The sequence below is a fragment of the Columba livia genome, chromosome 16 (genome assembly GCF_036013475.1).
Source record: "Columba livia isolate bColLiv1 breed racing homer chromosome 16, bColLiv1.pat.W.v2, whole genome shotgun sequence".
In the NCBI taxonomy this organism is placed as follows: Eukaryota; Metazoa; Chordata; class Aves; order Columbiformes; family Columbidae; genus Columba; species Columba livia.
Window position 1 is genome coordinate 9,232,199 of NC_088617.1, and position 19,653 is coordinate 9,251,851.

Below are 19,653 nucleotides of genomic sequence, written 5' to 3' on the forward strand. Positions count from 1 at the left end.
AAATTATTTCAATGTGATGCGATAAACATCCCTGACATCAATATCCTGCAAAGAAAAATGCCTGTCCGTATTGTTTTGATAGTGGCTGCTGAAGGCAGGGTTATATCCTCAGCCTGCTGTGGGATGTTTTCTTGTTTTCTGCTCCGTTCATCGTGTTTAGAACCACATATAATAGCAATTTTTTATTTATGCATGACGTACAACTGGAGGTCAGATGTTTCAGTCAGCTACTCGCACCTGTCAAAGGAGGGGGACGCACAAGGGGAGCGGGAGGAAAGGGACAGGGATGGGATGTGCCCCGGTGGGTCCGCTCAGAGCCCCAGTGCTATTGTGCGGGACAGACAGACGGACAGCAGCGTTGTGAGGCTCCGGGCATGAAGAGTTAGGGAGGAGGGAAAAGGGACCTTTGGGGTTGGTTTGACTCAGAACAAAGTTCCTCAGATTTCAGAAAGGAGTATCTGAAGGAGACTTTCTGCCACTAAGTGGTGCTACATACAGCGCAGCATCTTTGTGGTGCCACGATTTACAAAGAGGAATAAACCAGAACACTGTCAAGCTGATTAGACTGATGTAGACACTTAACAAGTGTCCATTGGGCTGGTTTAATCCTTCCACTGCACTGGATAAACCAGGAGGAAGAACAGGCCAATCCAAATGATTAAAGAAATCCAAAGATTGAGCTCTAGCATACAGCATCTGAAGTGGAGGATTACAGAAAGCAGTTCTAATTTTTGTAAAAGCTTTGTCTGGCTTATTTTGTTCCTTTTTAATGATTAGTATTGTTTTCTCCAAGTTTCTGGGTGTCAGAAACTGAAATAAATATCAAATAACACTGAAGAAAAAAAACCCTTGTTTTTAACTAATACTTGCAATATTCCAGAACTAATAATCTTTCTAAAACAGATGCCCTATTTTATATCAACTGACAAAAAAAGTAGAACATGTGCTTTCTGGAGTACATATCTACATGGAGATTTACTCCATGCCACCCTCCAAAAAAGATGTGATTTAAAAATAGGATGTAAATTTGGAAGAGAATGCAAGCTTGCGATTTCTGCTACCCTCGGTCCCAGGAGAAGTGTAAATACTGCAAGCAGAGGAGCTATTTTGACATTTTGACACCCATCTGAGCTCTTGCCCCAAGCAACTCCACACACACGTAGTGGCTGGAACGGAGGAGACGGAGTTCAGGAATCACAAAGCTTTCCTCTCATTTTATTGAAGGAGGAGGAATTTATTTACCCACAGTCTGTGGAGCAGCTTACACTTTGCTACTGGTCTGTCTGTCTGTCTGTCTGAAAATGAAGAAAGGACGGGGAGAAAGGATCCCACCTGGTCTGTCGGTGCATTTCTCAGCTCGTGATGGAGGAAACTCACTGTTTTGTGTTCAAATACCTACGTTTTCTGCAGCCAGGCCCAGACACCAGCTGGGAGTCAGGGTTTTCTCTCAGATCTTAGGACCCTAAAACATTGCCTCACGCTGAAAACCAGTGAGTATCTGCCTCTGTGAGTCGCTCCGCTGAACAAAATGCCATTAAAAAAAGAGGTGAACTTCTGGGAAGAGAATTAGTGCCTTTTGTGAACTGTATTTGTGTGCAGGGTGCCGGTTTATTCACAGTGTTCCCAGAGAACTGATTTAAATCAAGAGTCAAAAGCCGAAAGGGTATCAAAGCTGTACAGGAACTGATTACTATGATAAATTTTGCTGAAACAAGCTGATGCTTTGCTGATTCTTTGGTCCTTTTTCTGGTAAAAATATTCAGAAGATGCCAGTGTTAACTCCCAACGTTGACTTCTCTGTATCTCTCATTTTTGTTCTATGAGATTATTTTTAGCCGCTGTGCATTAGCGCTACTTCTGAAAAATATTGATAGGTAGAGGTTGCAGGTTCTTGAAAATAACAAATGATTTATTGACAGGAATGCAATGTTACAAATGTATCCATAAAGTTAATGTGTCCCCCCTCATGTGTTTTTGAATGAAGTTAGAGACAGATGCTAGAAACAGATGTGAATTTCTCAGGAGAGGAAGAAATACCAAAGGTAAATCAGTTTTATACCAGCAAATCTGATAAAAATGAGTATAACAGCTGAAAAATAAGTAAACTTTTAACAGAAGAAGAAACCCTTTTCATTTTTAGAGGAAATGGCAACACCCAAAGTAACTGGATATGAGCAATCTATATTATAGCATAATTTTTGAGCCCCTAACAACAGCTATATGCAAACACATGATAAGAAATAAGCGTTCTCTGGAGAGAGGAGCAGAAATGCAAAATTAAAGTGTCATGAACAGGGTGAGCCACAGATCCAGAAGCAATATGATTCTTCTGACATTTACTTCTTTTCCATACAGCACCAAAAATATTAGGAAATCAGTAATTTGCATAAAACAACAATCTAACAGGTAAATGTTAGATGATCCTAGAAATTATTCTCCATTCATACTAAGCTTTTGATATCTTGAAGCAATAAGCTACCCCAAACAAGGAAAAATATGAAAACTGAAAAAAAAATCCTGAATTAACTATCTGAACAAGTTAAAATATTATTTCAAAATTTTTGAAATGTTTCATTTACATGTTTTAGGCATCCATTTATAGATTTAAAAATAAATGTATAGTGGTTCAGAATTTCTCTGAGAAGAATTGTCTCTGTGCCTTTCCTGTTTGCTGTTCATCTGCTTCCTTTGTTCTTCCTTAACAGGTTTTTTGATTTGAATAAATCCAACAGTAAAAAAACTTTCTGAGCTGATGAAGTCTTAATGTTGTATCTCTAAGCAGATGCTATAAATTCAAACTCAGTTTTTCCACTGAGTTTGGCTTTGACTCTCTGATATTTTCTTTATAACCTCGTGCCCATGAATTTGGTCTCAGCTCTTGCTACCTACAATTCAACACTGGTTTCTGACATAGTCGTCTCTGAATATGTCGAGTTCAAGGAACTTCTGGAGCTTTGTCCTGGCCACGCACAGCCTGGGGCAGCCACTGCTCCCAGTAACCCAGAGCAAACACGGGGATGCTCCAAAACCGGCTGTCCCACCGATCCAGCTGCCTTCTACCAAAGAATTAATCTAAGATTCTTCCCCACGTGGCTAATCCACCTTGTTCCAGGCTGGACCTGCAAGGAAGTTCAAGATATTTTATGAATCTCTTCATTTAGGAGACATGATCTTTCAAGTTCCCTTCCAATCCCTAACATTCTGTGGTTCTGTGATTCTGTGATGAGTTGCACACTCGATCATTAGGCTGTGAACATTTTCATGGATTGTTTTATTTTTGGCAATTACTTGAAAAAAAAAATTACAACTACTTGTATTTAAAGAACAATGAAGGGAAAATTCTGGAAAAATGGCTTTGTATTACTTAGAGACTAAGATATTACTTCCAAGTGTTAGTCTCTTTCACTAAAAACTTGTTTAAATATTAGACATAATTCCTACAGTGGTAGAAATGGATAAGGAACTTGAAAGCTCCAGTTTAACTTTGCAAGAAGCTTTTTGCTAAGAAAAATAGAGATAATGGATTTGGAATATAAATGAAGCACTGGGTAGGTTTTCCCACTGTACAGTGTGTACATCTGATATGTATATTAATCTGCAAACTACAGACCAAATATTGATTAAAATTTGAAATAAAATATAAAATGCCATTTGTGCCAAGTATCATAAACAACCCAATATCCTTTCATCTATCAGAGTTTATGAAGAATGGAGACAATAGCATTTCCCCACATCAACTATAAAAATGTTAAAAAGTAGAATCGATACTGTAAGAGGAACTTTAAGATGCACATATTTAGCTAAATTCCTAGCAATATAAAAGGGAAATGTTTCTGTTGAGCTCACTGCCTGGGGCTCTAAATTGCTGTATACTATCATGCAGTATGGACTATATTAATTATCTAATTTAGACATTTATGTGGTCATCAGACAAGTGGGGACCTGGAGAGAAATCCCTAATTAAGACTTTGAAGTTTGATAAGAGGCTGTTGCTGCATGGTGATAAAATATTATTTTTGTCTTATCTTATGAATGTGTCAGGGCCGATTATGTTAAATGCTACCTACATGCATAATCAGATGACATATCTCTGGCAAGGCCCACAGATAACAGTCTGCAAACGCACATTTATTATTCCATGGTTCAGAGTGCTAAAAGGAGAACAAAACTTGTAGACCCAGAACTGCAGCGAATCCACCTCAGCTGTGTCTGGTGCGTGACACCACTGGCAGTTTCCTGGGGACCTGGGGACAGAGAATTTGGTCTGTGTTGACAGTGACAGCAGCTGGGAGCCCGTTCCTGCTCACAGCACCTGGAACCATTCTGTTGGCTCTGTGTTGCTGAACTCTCCAGGCGTTCCCTTGCTGCTCCCTGACATGCCGCTTATGCAATAAACCATCGGTAGGTGGGTTAAAGCCATCAGAAATTCAATTATACAAAAGGAATCCCTATCTGATTGTTCAAGCTGACCTTCATTACCTTTACAAAGAGAGGCGAGCAGGGCAGGGAACCGGCCATTCAGCTTTCAAAGCTTCACATTACATTTCATTCAGATTACAATCCATGTTTTTTGGCATTATGAGTTTATTGTGAATGCTGAATATGTAGTGCAAAAATACCAGCTCTGAAGATCTTTTTTTTAATTTTTCTTGACAAGCTTTCTGGGGAAAGTCAGAGCTCCTCTATTTTTTGCAGGCAGCCTTCCCATCCTTCTTGTCAACTGCGGCATTGCCTTGAACAATAGCATTTCCTTAAGGATCTCTTTCCTCATTAGATGCTTTGACTTCTCAAAGAGCATGGCCAGTGCTACCACCAAAGCAAAAGAAAGTAAATTCAGGGAACAAAACATACGTTACAGTTGATTTTTTGTTTTAACCTCTTGGCATGATCCAACACTATTGATATCAATGGCAAATCTCCTGCTCTATCTTCCAGTATTGGAGCTTAGCTGGTACTGGAAAAGGAAATGTTTACAATGTTTCTTTTATATATATATAAATACATATATGCAATACTTATATTAAAATATATGCAATACATATATACATTTATACACACCTGGTAACTTAAACACTGTAATTATCATTTGAGAGTATTCCAAGCCCACATTGTAAAACTTCCATAACGTTCTACCTGGACAATACCTTTTTTCATTTTCTGTTATTTACAGGAATGCATAATACAAACTGACAAGTGCTACAGCTGAGGAAAGTGGCGAGAACCAAAGACCAAAGGTCTTTGCTAAGTAGTAGGATGAAAGATGGCTTAATATAACCTTGCAGGAGAGATTCAGTTTCACAGATTTCCACACAAGAAGTGTGGGTATTAATGGGGGTTTGCAACCAGCAAACTCAATAGGAGTTCTATTCAATTAGAAGTACATAAAGTATTAATGTATTACACTCCAGTGTATGTTTAAGGGGCTGTAGAGACTGATGTTTGAATCACAGGAAAAAAGCCCATTGAGCTACTCCTGTGGTCAAACCCCGTACTTGTAGGTGTCATCCATTTACCAAGCAGAGCTGCATCAACAGGCGAAATATATTTCCCAAAACAGTAATTAGGTTCAAGCAAGAGGTGAGGACTGGAGTTACCAAAATGTACCAGGTACACAGCTCTGCACCCTGAGAGCTTGGTAAAAATGGAAGATTAATTGGAAGAAGTTGTTACACAAGAACTACTGTTGTGGAGATACACGTACCTGGTTGAAGTATAAGTCATCAGCTTTCACACTGTGATGGTCCAAGCATGAAAAAGACCTAGCCACAACAGCTAATATGTATCTAATTTCCAGGTTTGAAGGAAAAGAAAACAAACCAACCACTTGGGAACACTTTATAACCCCTCTGCAGCTTATTTAACCTGATGGTGATGGAATGAACATGACTCAACAACAAAGCCTGTGTGGGTTTGATTAATGAAGTGCCGCAAAATAAAATAGTCATGCTGAACATCTGAAGAGAAATGCAAACTTTTAATAACATTTTCAAATTATTTAATCATACAATCAGGCCTGACCTTGTTCAATATGAAACTTCATTACAGCCTGGAATGTTAATATAGAGTTCCAAGTTCATCTTAAATTACTGGTTTCTTCAATGATGCATGGGTCTGTCCTACTGTGGGCAACTGTAATTTTAATATTTTCTTAAGAAATGAAGAAATGAAGAATTAGCAAATAATGGCATGATCCTGAAATTACTGTTCTAGGGATCACAGTTTATTAATTGGCTAAAAAGAATAAAGACCTTACTCACTTCCCACAGATAAATGATGCAGCTAGTCTTTTTTTTTTTTTGGTGGAAGCAAACCCTAAATGCTTATTTTTGAATAGCTCCATTAATAACCAACTCAACTGACCTACCTTTCTGCAACATGACAGGTCTGACAGTCAGTGAAGGAATTACTATGTGTAACTGGCAATTTTACCATCAGAAGCATTATTTTGTATACAACTGGTACCTTGTAACAACTTAAAAATGATATTCACCGTTTGAAAAGAGTAAAATAAAAACACTTGCAATATTGACTGACAGAGATCCTTACCTGGAGCTTACTATTTAACAACAAAAGAAAAATCGGTGGACTATTTAGATGGCTAAAGAAATCAGGGAAGCTGAGCGGCCACTGAACTTTTAGTTTAACCAGACAATTTGTAAATGATCTGCAGTAGCCACACATTTTTTGGCATTAAGAAGAGAGTATTGCTAGAAGTTGGGTTGTCTTCAGGAATAGTCCAGTCTGACCATATAGTTCAGTAGTCCAGTTTAATGCACCCGTTAGATTGAAACAGAGTTTTCTTTGCTTAATGGCTTATCAAAGCATCATCAAAAGCTGGCACAGCAGTTCTGCCGTGGATGAAATGCTGGCCAGGAAACATTTCACTCCATGTATGAACGTGTCTGTCTTCAGTGAGCTCTGAAGGGCCATGTTGGGTGTTGTGTACCAAAGATAAACTGTTGGCTTTCAGCACTAAATAATAACAGGACTGTCCTGGAAATAAAGCTAATAAAATACTTCGCAGCAATTAAAAACAGTTTTGCATTTTGTTATATTATTTTCATATAATGAAAAGCATGAAAATGTGGAGATTGAAGCAGCTTGAATATTCAATTAATAGACATTTCAAGATAAGTTTAATTATCATTATGACCAGCACAATGAACCTTTTTCACTCTCCCTTTATTTCCCTTAGATCTCTTTGCTTGTAACTTCTACAGTTTTTTTAATTCGTACCACATTCATTCTAAAAGCATTTAATGTAACACAGGAGACAGTTCAGCTTTTCTCTAGGATAGCCATCCAGAGCTTTGCAGGCCAAGAGACAACAATACTGAGCAAAGTTTTACAGAAGTCTATAATTTGCTCTATTATCAACTCAGTTTATTTAATTTTTTTAATTTCTTCTGGCCCTGAGACATGTCAGGAGTTTTCATGGGCAACGCATTGCCCAGAACTAATTGGCTGAAAATCACAGTAAGGGAAGAATTTCGTTGTTTTCAACCACAATATTAAACAACTATTTAGCAAAGGAAAAGAATAATGCAGAATAATTATTAATTGAAGAAAACATTCGGAACATGTGAAACATGGTGAAAGAAACTGTTAGGTCCAATTATACCACTTCTGCGAGCACTGTTATTCTATGTTTAATGAAATCATGTTTGAAAGCTCGATTTTATATTGGGCAATGGTTCAAAACCCAGAGACACATCAGTCCCAAGCACCAGCTCACAGAAAAGCGCGAGATGGGAACTGCCTGACAGCGCTTCCCACAGCAATCTGGGTTCACCTCAAAGAGCTGCAATCCAGCTCCGCTCCAAATCCAACTCCATTGAACTCAGGAGATCTTGCAAGGTCACAATGCAAGATATTCTGTCTGCAGACACCAGCCATCCTTCAGTCTGTTGTACAATCACACGTAGGAGAACAAAAATGCCGGATGCCTTCTGTAGCAACAACCTTATCAGACAGAATTGCCACAAAATCCAAAATGCTGGATTTGTAACTAGTAAACCATGACATAGTCTGTTTGTGAAGACTTCTGCTTGAAAATGTGACCACGAACTTGCGCTTATCTTAGTGCAAAAATAAAACTGGAAGAACTAATATAACCACAAATATAGCTGGACAGTGCGCTGTCAATTACAGAGCTGATAATTAAAGCTACAGAGAGAAAAAAAACATGTTTTGATGAGGAAGTCATCTCCAGAGTTACAATTAAGATGAAATTTATTGCCTCTGCTTAATATCTGTTTTATGTTTATTGACTCTGATAAAAAATTATATCCTGGATCCAAAGCTTCAGCTTCCAAAGTTGCAGAATAAATGTTAATTAAATATTTGATATGAAGTCTTTTAAAAACCCACTAAAATTATTCAGTTTATTTAAAATAGGACCCAGCAAAACACAAAGGATGGTATCATATTCCATAATGAAGTCTTTCTGTTCCCTTGAACTCTTTGCATTTAATGTGAAATATAAAGGACTAACTTTTATATTTGTTTCCCTGTGGTATAAACAGAATGTGTAATAAGCTGCTGCGTGATATGAACTGAACGTCACTCAGAAGGCAACACGTTCACAGCTCACTGGTGGCTTTACCCCTCTTAATCTACGCCTTACATCTGAGATGTTCTTTCCCTTTTTCATGGATGCTCATTATGTACCTGTTATTCATTCACTTTGCTGGGTTCGAATAAGTATGGACTTCTAGATATGACATAATCTACCAAAAACTACTAGAGAAGTGAATGTTATTTGCTGAAAAGCCTCATGCTCCTGAACAGCTTGTCAGTCTGCTGGCTCCTTAGAGGTCCGTTTCCCCATTAGTGCACATTTCCCCGCTTGAAGATTTAAGGATTTTTCTCCTACTGTCACAATAAAAAAAAGAGGAAAAGGAAGCAGGTGGTGTCATTTCTGAAGTCCAAGTGTTTTTAATGATCATCCCATATTTCTTCAAATGCAGAAATTTCAATTCTGATTAAAATGAAAAAAATGACAAGCCATTTACAGACAGGCTTCCAATCTCCGAACATTCTGCTCTGAATACACAATATGTTTTCCTATATAATGCATGCACCATATTTCAATATTAATTACACGCAGGTCTCTTTTGGGTCACATGCTAATTATATCTATTTAGAATTTATCATGCTACTTCCAATAATCTGCTGTCATTGTGTTCTGTTGTTTTTCCTTGCCTGAGGCTGAAGGAAGCTACAATAAACTTGAAAATATTGGCAAGAAACGTTCTTTTTAAAACATATGGGGAAAAGCTGCACTGAGGGCCCTGTTCCGTGCTCATTGAAATCAACAGGAATCATTATATTAACCCCAAGGGAAAATGGTTTGAACCTGTTGAAGGGACACAATTCTATATGATGAGCTATGAGCATCTTTCACAATATAATTAAATGGTTATGGTATAACCATCTGTAAATAATCAAGGAAGCATTCCACATTATGCCAGAGAGGATATGCAAAGAGGAATTTGAGTTTTCTGATTCTGAGATGGTGAGACTGGTACAAAATAACCACAAGATAAAGAAGAACGCTGTGTTCCCAAACATCTCCAATATAACCATTTCATGTGTTAATGTACAGCATTTTGTGATCACTGGGTCCGTGTATCAGGCAATAATTGGGTGGGGGGTTTATGACTAACTACTGTATGCTATTGGATTCAGATACATTCCATTTAAAAAATTTTGCCGTATTAGAAGCACTAAGGATATTAGCACATTTGCCAAGCTCATAGACTGTATTTACAATTTCCTTCTCTCATGACTGGTATAAGTCAGGCCGCATTTACCATCCATGATATCTTTTCTGTACAAGGAATACTTTAAGTTTTCTGCACAAATCACAAGCAAAGTTACATGGTGTTCCCTTTGCGCCATGAGCTTATGAACACAGAGCCAAATTTTCAGCAGAGAACCTCACTGCGTATGTACAATTATTAATGCTGAAGGTTTGCATCTGCTTTCAAGAAATAGGTGCCTGTGGGACTAATCATAGATAAGGCACAGAAAAAATGCAGGCACTGAAGATAAGCATCTTAGACAAAATTCTGCCCCTCAAGTTTCCCAGCTTTCTAAATTGGTAGTGCTCCATTACTACTCAGCAATGACACAAATTACACAAAGCCAGTGACTTAAGTCCAACATGGAGGAGACAATGTAATCAGAATTTTCATGTATCCATTTAACCCATCTACGGCCACTGTCAGTCCTTCTCCCTTCTGTGCCTTTCTGGCTCACAGACACATCAGAACTATTCTGAACACACCACTCCTCCCATTAGTTTGGTGGTGCCTGTAAGTAGCCTGACTTCTAGAAATAAAACCCACAAGATACAAACATGAAATGGCATTTACATGTCTGTATCTCTGTATCTTACGCTGATTTTTCTTTCTTTTTCTTTCTTTTTTTTTTTTTTTTTTAATCCATAAATAGATGTTTTCAGAATAAGAAGAAAAACATGCAACATTTAGCCCACTAACTGTATTTTTTTGCTGATAGGTCTCAGCAGAGAGCAAACTGGTACTCAGGTACAGAAAATGAATTATCTGAAGCCAAATGTAATTTTATTTTGGTGGGCTAACAATCAATAGAGAGAATGCACAGTGATTTCAGTAATTGCCACAGCTTCATGACAAATACTTACCAGAAACTCACAGCTAGGTAATCTCAGTATCCTCAGCATCAGGATAAGAAGCAGTATGTATCTTTAGTGCATGTCACCTCATATGTTTAGAGACATGCAAATTAAGCAAGCATGTATGCATTTTATTTCTTTTTAATATCCAATGGTATAGGTCAGATTGTCTCATCTTGTGTAAAAACCTTAGAGTGGAAAAAGAAGCTTAAGTCTGAGATTTTCACTTTACTCACCTACATAAAAGGCAGCAGAGCCCATTGAGTTGGCAAAACCATATTTAAGAACCTGTAGACACTGCTCCCGAGATCTAAAGGCACAAAACCATCTTCTCACGTGGAACTTGTCTCCTTTCCTGCAAGACATCGTCGTTGTGGGATCCTTATTGCAATGAGCTCTGTGCCACAAAACTGCAGCAGCAGCAGCAGGAAATTCTGCTTTGGTGACTGTTGAGCAAAAGAGGGTTCCCTGCCGGGGTTGGCGGCTTCTCTCGTACTTTCTGGTCCCTTGCTCAGCCCAGAGGACTTTGTTCAGCACAAAACACAGGGAGAGTGGATGGAACGTTCCCACTTGTAAATGAAGAGATATAATAAGCTAGAACCAGACTGCCAGTCAGTCCAGAACTGGTCTTCCAAAGACCAGATGGTCTGGGCTGTGTTCTGTATTCAGCTCAGAGTGCCTAAAGGTGTTGTACATAAATTTCCACTGTCTGACGAAGTGAGGAAGAATTCAGACCTAGAAGCGATGGTGAAGAGATGAAATGCCAGCAAGATGCTTCACAATTTCAAAGACTAAATGCTGCATGCCTAATATGAAAAATGTGGCTGTTTTAATACGAAATGATCATGAGTTTTGACTATGGCTCACCATAGCATTTTGGACCCTTTTGGAAGACAATACTGCTCTACATGGGGAGACTGATGATATTTTTAGGGCCATTTGAAGCTCATGTAAGGCCTGATAATCTCTTTTAAAAATGCCTTTTAGGACACAAAGGGCAATTGTGAAGAGGATTACAGAGGAAAAAATTAAAAAGAACATTTTTAAAGTGTGTATGACTTAGTAATCCACTTTCTCCTAATTTGCCACAAGAGGTGAAATCCTGTTTTACTTAGATACTTATGGATTTTTTACCAATGCCCATTTGTTTCAGAGTTTTCAGTTATGCAGATCAGACACCCGGGAAACCAAGAACGTCTTAATTTCCTCTTTCGTTCTGAAACAATAAATATTCTTTATAGTATCTGAGGGAACCTCCAAAGTATAAGAGAGACTTTGGGTATCATTTTTCCTTTGAAGGAAAGCTATTCTTTTATATAAGGGCAAAAAAACCCAATCCCAACAAAAAGAAAACCCAAACCATTTGAAGAGTGTTCAATCAAAACAAATTTAGCCTTGAGTGTTGTTGGGAGAATAGAAATTTCTTCTGCCAGAAATCTTTCCTAAAGGTAATGCCACCTTTAAGCATCCCTTTTCAAATGTAACAGAATGAAAAAAGTAGGGCCTTTACTTGTAGTATAATTAGCAAAGCTTGCAAGAAGAAAGGAAATAAAATATCTTACACACATTTGTGCAGGGTAGAAAATGGAAAGAATACAATTATTCTGGCTGCAAAAAAATGCCAGCCCAGTCAAAATTGTACAGTGAAGAAACGTTGTTGTGAACCTATCTGTACAGGAACAGCATGACTGCAGTTGGTCAGACCCAAAGAAAGACACAGAGTTCGTTAATTTGAAATGAGACTGAGAATGCCCATAAAAGTGCAAAGATACCTTCAAGCAGCGAGCGACTGATAGCAACCTTTGGAAATTGTTTTCAAACCTCCCGCTGTGAACATATAAGTTCAGAGTTGCAGACAGTTCTAACACCTAAAGCAGCAGTATTGTTAGCTTGGTTCAAAGCCTAAACGTGTAAATGCAGCCAGGAGGCTTGTTGTGGGGCTTTTTTGCTGCTTTTGGTTGTGGGGTTTGTTGTGTTGGATTTTGTTGGTGGTGGAGGGTTTTTTTTCCTTGCTTACAGTTTTGTCAATCTTGAGGAAAGTTATTTCAGTTGACAGAGACTAGAACCAAAATATTAATGGTAAAACCTTCCTTTAGACTAAGTGTACAGCGTAGTGTCTTCAATAAACTAGATTCTCTTCTGCATCCAGCTTATGTGCACTCAGTGACAAGAAGGAAACTTTGGAATTTCTCCAGTCCATGTTCCTGCCCAGCCACAAGTTAATGCTGTATTTCAGTATGAGCATCATGTTATCTCCTGTGCCATCCTTTTACACCTGCCTAGTCTTCCTGCTCTTAATGGGGAGGAAGGCTGGCAAGCTGGATAGACTGGGTCCATACTTGTATTTGCATCCCATGTGTGGTTATCCCTAAGGACCTGAGGACAGTTTATGCCTCTTCTGTCATGTCTGATGACAGAAAAGACAGAACATTTGTCCCATCAACTGGTGAACGGGTACAGAATAAAATGTCAAGGTTCCTCTGCCCACAAGCAGTATAAAACTGGACAAGGCCCTTGAAGGCAGCCAGGTACTCGTCATCCTCCCAGCTTTCACATTTACTTATTCTGCCCGCACACACAAAATGAATAACAAAATGCACCAAGTGTCCAAGTGGACTCTGCCTGCAGCTCTCCAGATGTGTACACGTGGCTGCAGTAACTGAGCATACAACTGAAACACAGCTCTGTTCTGCAAAATGCTGGCTTTACACATTGCTTTCTAAGCCATTTTTAACTGAGATTCATCATTTTAGAGTTTGAGCACACACTACAATTGTTCTTGTTAATTGAGCAGCATAACTACAATAAATACCACAAATATAATAATGTTCTTTCCTAAGATGGTTGTTCTGCGTACCTAGCAATTTTACATAAAATAATTTTTTTAAAAAAAATTTCTAGTTGTGTTTGGCCACATGTAGCCACATCAACTTAAAAAAAAAAAAAAGAACAAATAGTGACTGATTAGCACTTAATGTTTCCAAAGTTTTTGTGATCTTCCATTTTTCTGCTCCCATGCTACTGAGGTTGAACAGCTTCTCTACAATTCTGTGCATAGCAAAGTATGAGTAAACGTTTTCAGAATACATCTCTCACCCTCAGGATCCAGACTTGATTTTTATATAAAATGTTATTAGCTTTAGCTCCTAGTACAAAAGGTCTTGATCAATAATTGTTTCTACCTGTCTATCTTATTTCTGTGTATCTTCTAAGACACTTTTGGGCTGTTGCCAACACATTTTGGTTTGTAAGCACATAACAGTGTATCATATGCCTCAAATCTGTGTGGGTTTATCTTATATTTTCATTAGGTAGAAGATGGAGGTTTTTTATGTACATATATTGGATTAGTTTAAGGTCACCCTGAAAAAGAAAAAAAAAAGAAAAACAAAATAAAAGAATAAAAAAGCTGCCAGGCTATCAGTGGGAATATTTAACATACGTGTTGCTGGTACAGTCTTTAAAGCAGTCATGGGACTGGGAATCACATTGGATTAAGAGAGAAGCGGCTACCAACATACTGAGAGGGCCAAGGGGAAGCATGAAGAGTCCCTGGAGACTGTAAAATCAGCAAAAGTTAGTTTTGGTAATGAAAATCAGCATTCTGGTGTCTTGACAATCATCAATGGCTCCATATCTCATCCATTCATTCAGCTCAAACTTACAAGTAACGCTTCCTTGCTGCATTCCTTTACTTGTTAAAAGTCCTGAACTCAATATATTTTCATCACCCATGGTGGATTACCTTAGTGACAATGCACCACAGGGCTGATATTTACTCATCGTTATAAGACAAATATAACTTTCTGCAACACTATTATGAATATATTTCAAAAGAACTCTCCTTTGGTAGTGGAGAAAGGGTTGTGAGCAAGTGGTCCACAGGCAAAGAAAGCAGGAGCCTCTCTGCCACCTCCATACTCTTAAATTTTCAGATTGGAAGGACTGAGCAGGAACTCCAAACTAGAATAAATCACACACAATGGATCAAACATTTTTAAAGACATAAAATCTATTTCCTGGTACATGATACTTTTGCAACAGCTACAATTTAGCTAATTTCTGGGTGAATTATATTCTCCTAGTGATCTGCATTCAGAACATTAGTAAAACATCAGAAATTCTTCAGGGTAAAAAAGAAATCAAAGGGCTTTTTGAATGTTTGGAAAATAGTACAGAAAAAGAGGGAGCGGCGAAGAAGAAATAGCAGCATTGCCTGGAGGTACAGGAGAGGTAACTCTCTTCTCTGTTCTGGTTGATAAGGAACACTCTCAATTTCTGTGTTCATTCTGCTCATTTAATGTTTGAGGCAACTTTCTGAGACAAAACATAACATGAGGCTTTGAACTCTTCATTGTTAAGAGCCGGTCTCTACCTCATCAGAAAGGGCAAAGAGCTTCCTCATAAAAATGTTCCTACCAAGACACAAATATCATCAGTTGGTTAATTGGGTGGGAGAGGTGAAGGGAGCAGAAATCCTGCAGCATGGCAAGAACAGGCATTTCTTGTGTGCATTGCCTTAACCACAAATTAGACCATATTTGTTCAAAAAGAGATTAAATCCCCTCCTGTAGGGAAAGACATTCAAGTCCCGTATGAATGTTCAACTTGTAACCTCTCACTCAAGCATCTGTGGGTTTAATTGGAACACAGCCCTAAAAAAATCACCTAGCATTGATATGTTTTTAAGACCATGTATTTAAGACTGTTATGCTTAACACATTATATTTAAAAGAACTTCTACAAAGTACATGATTTATATCAGATTCTCTCTTTCTCATGATCTACATTGTTTCACAAGATCTGAGCTAAAGATGGAATTTTGGAGGCAGAGCGAGTGGGAGGCTGTGAACAGTTTATTCAGAAAAAGTTAATTAGAACTGAATTTTTTCAGACTTTTTTAGTCAAATTTTAGGCAAGTAAGTTGGGCTGATTAAAAAAAAAAAAAAGGGAGACTGAAGTGACCATTCAGAAAACTGGCAAGGCAGAAAAGGCTGCCTGCCGACCATGTCTCAGTAATGACGACACTCAACTCAAGACAGAAGACAGGGATATGTGGGTTCAAGTCTTCCCTCTGCTTGGTTCAGAGCAGGATTTTGGGAAGTGCAGTCTCCCATGTTCCAGGTGAATGTCTAACCACTGGGCTAAGGGTGACATCAGCAGCAAAGAAGATTCATATGAGATATTGAGTTGAAATATTCAACTGGCCAGAAACAAGCAAAAGATTCCAATATTTTGTTTGGTTTGTTTCTTTTCAAGTAAGACAATTTCACTCCCTCCTTTCCCTTGAACCTAGACCTTACAAGGCATTTACCTTCCTTTCCAGGATGAGCCTCCTAATTTCAACACATGACTTCGCATTTATGGTCTTAATGGAGAGTCATATCACCTAACTTCAGATTCCTATAATGGAGAAAATATCTTTTAATTTAGTCCTCCTGAAATCACTTTTATAGAGTCATTCGACCCAGCTTTTCCATATATCTGCTGTCCAAAAAGATCAATCACATGTAGGTGGTTGCTTTCCACAGTAGGCTGTGAGGGGTGAGAAGCATGGGGTGAACTTGCATCGTAGTTCTCTGTATTTGGTGATGTGAATCCCATCCTTGATGGGATCCTTTTTCCCCACCTAAAACTGATATCAAAAGCAAACATAAAACCCTTCCATATTCCTGTGGCTTTGCTCTGATACCAAGATACTTTAGAAAACAGACAAATGAGTAACTAGTTATTCTAGCCCTCCTTTTGATTTCATAAATGCAAATTAAAAATACTTATCTGCTTTATAAAGACTTGGCATGTTTAAATAACTATTATCCTTTAAATATATTCCAGTGATGTAGGGATCATTATTCTAACAGATAGAATAGGCATTAAATCCACAGGGGAGTCATTAAAAGATGGCTATTTCTCTCTGTTTGACCGAAGCAGCAGTTGTAATATATTTATTCAGGATTTAGCAAATGGAATTCAATTAGAACTGAAATGGTGTTAAATTGAGTAATTCGTATTGTATTTGTCTGACAGACAGGAATGGCATGACCTGAAAAGTTAAAAGGAACGGTGTTCAGCCATGATCTCTGTGTTCTATGGCACCTGTTGACAGAATGTCACTAAACAGTTACATATCCTGTTTAACATCTTAATCACCTGCTTAACACCTGTAGTAAAAAAAATAAGGACCAAGCAACACTTATTGACATTATGTGATAAAGTCGCACCCCAATAGGAATAATCTCCTTTATTCTTAGGAGCTGAAATAGAGCTTAAAATTCATTTTATTCCAGTTATGTTTGAATCAAGTGTTCTGATATAATTCCATTTTATGCAACAAGAGAGAATTAAGTGTCATACAATATCTCGTTTCTCTGAAACAGTTATTCAGGGACAATGTGATTTTAAGGTATGCAGCAAAATATTGTCTTGTCTTTTTAATGTAGCGTGAAGGCATGTATATTCTATACAAGCATGTGCATCCGCATACTTAAAATGTAGGAAGCTACAAAGACCTGTAATGCATGTGGGTGAAGAAGGTCAAACATTGAATACGCTGTATATAAAGCAGGACGTTGCATATGATGTGGTACAGATGAGTGTCATGGAAAAAGGCAGGTATGTGACTCCCCTATTTTTGTAAAATCTCCTCAACATGAACAGTGGGGGCTGGAGTGGCATCTCCCATGGATGTCCATGGAGAACACAGCCCGATGCCATCGAGCACCAGACTCTGCTACTCATCAATAAAGTTGCAGCCATTAATGCATTTGCTTGGCTGTCCCTCATGTTGTGCATCTCTGACATACATAAAAAATCAGTCTGGAAATGACATCTGGCACAAAGAAAACAAAGAAAAATTGCATGGAAATTTTCTAGTAAATCTATGGGCCTCGTTAGAGAAATAGCCATGATAACAATCCACTCAGATACTTTAGCCAGTGCCTCAGATCTTCTACAGTAAAATACTGCATTAAAGGAGTAATCACAGTAAAGGACTTTATACAACATGGAGATACATATATATATATATATATATGTATATTTTTTTTTTTTTTAAACAGTGGCAAGTGAAAACGTCCTTTTCTTTTGGTTCTGAAACACAGAACGTGACCTCAGATGAGGGAAATAATTATATTTTACTTTTTCACTGTTTCTATGATTCAGGTCTTTCTAGCCTTAAGCACCCGTGTGATTTCACTCACATCAGTATTCCCACTAGTTGCCAGATCTCTAATTCAACAAAATACTAAAGCACATACTTAAACTTCCATGTGCTTTACTGCTGGTGGCTGAAAGGGACTGGGATGTTAGTTGGACTTAAAGGAAATAAAATGTCAGTAGAATTCTCACTCATACCCCATCGTGATCCTGACAAAAGGGTTTCATTGTCATTAGCATGCAAGTAACGAATTTTCACAGGAACAGAAGTTGCTCAATCAGGTCAATGGAATTCACAGTTGAATAAAGCTAGATTTTGTTTGTTCTTTTTAAAATGTAGATGTGATTGGTGATACTAAAAGGCATTTCTGAGAGCATTTTGGTGAGCAATTTTTAGAGGACCAAATCCAAAACTCCCATTTCAGAAAGTGGGTCTGTTATTTGCCTAATTTAATATATTTGCAATGACTCTGTACCAAAAATCGCTTTTGATGAGTATACACTAAATATCCATTATTAAATATGGAAGTATAACATTTATAAGAAGCATTTTACAACTTCAACCTCCATTTGCAGAAAACACCTCCATATGATTTTTATACATAACGAAGTATACTGTTTAGGAGGAAGAATTATGCCTTTAGCTGCTCTCTAAAAGATTCAGATGTTCAGAAAAGGAGGCAAACATATGATAAAAATCCCGCTGGACACCACAGTCCCCTTTGGAGCACTGGAGAGCAGATGGTGTCTTTAAAAAACAAGACAAGATCAGTCTTACCAAAAAACAGATGCTATCCATTTTCCAGGGAAGAACACTGTCAACTAATAAGTTCACACAATGAACTTCTGCTGACTCAAGAAACATATTAAAGAGTTTAGAATAAAGAAAATTATCTAGAATATTTGAAGGGAGAAATAACCTGAAGGTCAATGAAATTATTTTTCATAACTTTTATCATCTTCACATCAATCCAGACCTATTTCCAAGACAAAAGATGAAACAATAAAAGTTCCAGGAGATAAAAACATCATCTAGAAATTTTGGAAAAGGATACGATAGTGTTATAAAATCCTTAAATGAAAGACAAATCTGGAAGTACGAAGGACAAAAAAATGCAAAGCATTAGGAGCTGCAATTTTGGATACATAAACCGGACATTAGTTGCTTCTAAGTCCATCAGTTTAAGAGCACAGAGCAGTTGCCAGGATACCTGCTGGACACTATACATGACAATCATTCACCCTGTTCGTAAAATATCATCTCTCACTCCATACAGAAATCAACAGAACTGCTATTACATGTATAGATTCAGGAGGACATCTTTTTTTTTCCCTATATGTACTGAAAAATTAAAACCAAACTTTTTTTTTTTAAGCCACACTAGGATTTTTTTTAGGAATATATCAGTCAGGACTTCACCAAAGCAGGATAAAGCTCATGAAGTCAAATTCTATAACTGGATTTTATAAGGGAGAGTAAAGTACGAAAGGCTATGTAATATAAATTTTAAAAACACTAAAGACATTTCTACTTGCAGATTCAGGAGGAAAGAAACTCTGCGAAAGTCGTCTGATCACAGCAGGAATGAATTTTCATTTGTTGTTTCCACATGCAGCACTGGATAATTGGCCAGTTGCACTATTACAGAGGACGAATATTCCTCAAATATGTGAGATATAGACATAATACAGAGAATCTTCTGAGGAATATACTCCACTGACATACACTGGTGCAGTTCCATTAATTCTGATACAGTAATTACAGCATCGATAATTGAAAAAGAATCCAAATTCTTAGTTCTTTAAAAAAAATGTAATCACAAATGGGGTTGTACTTC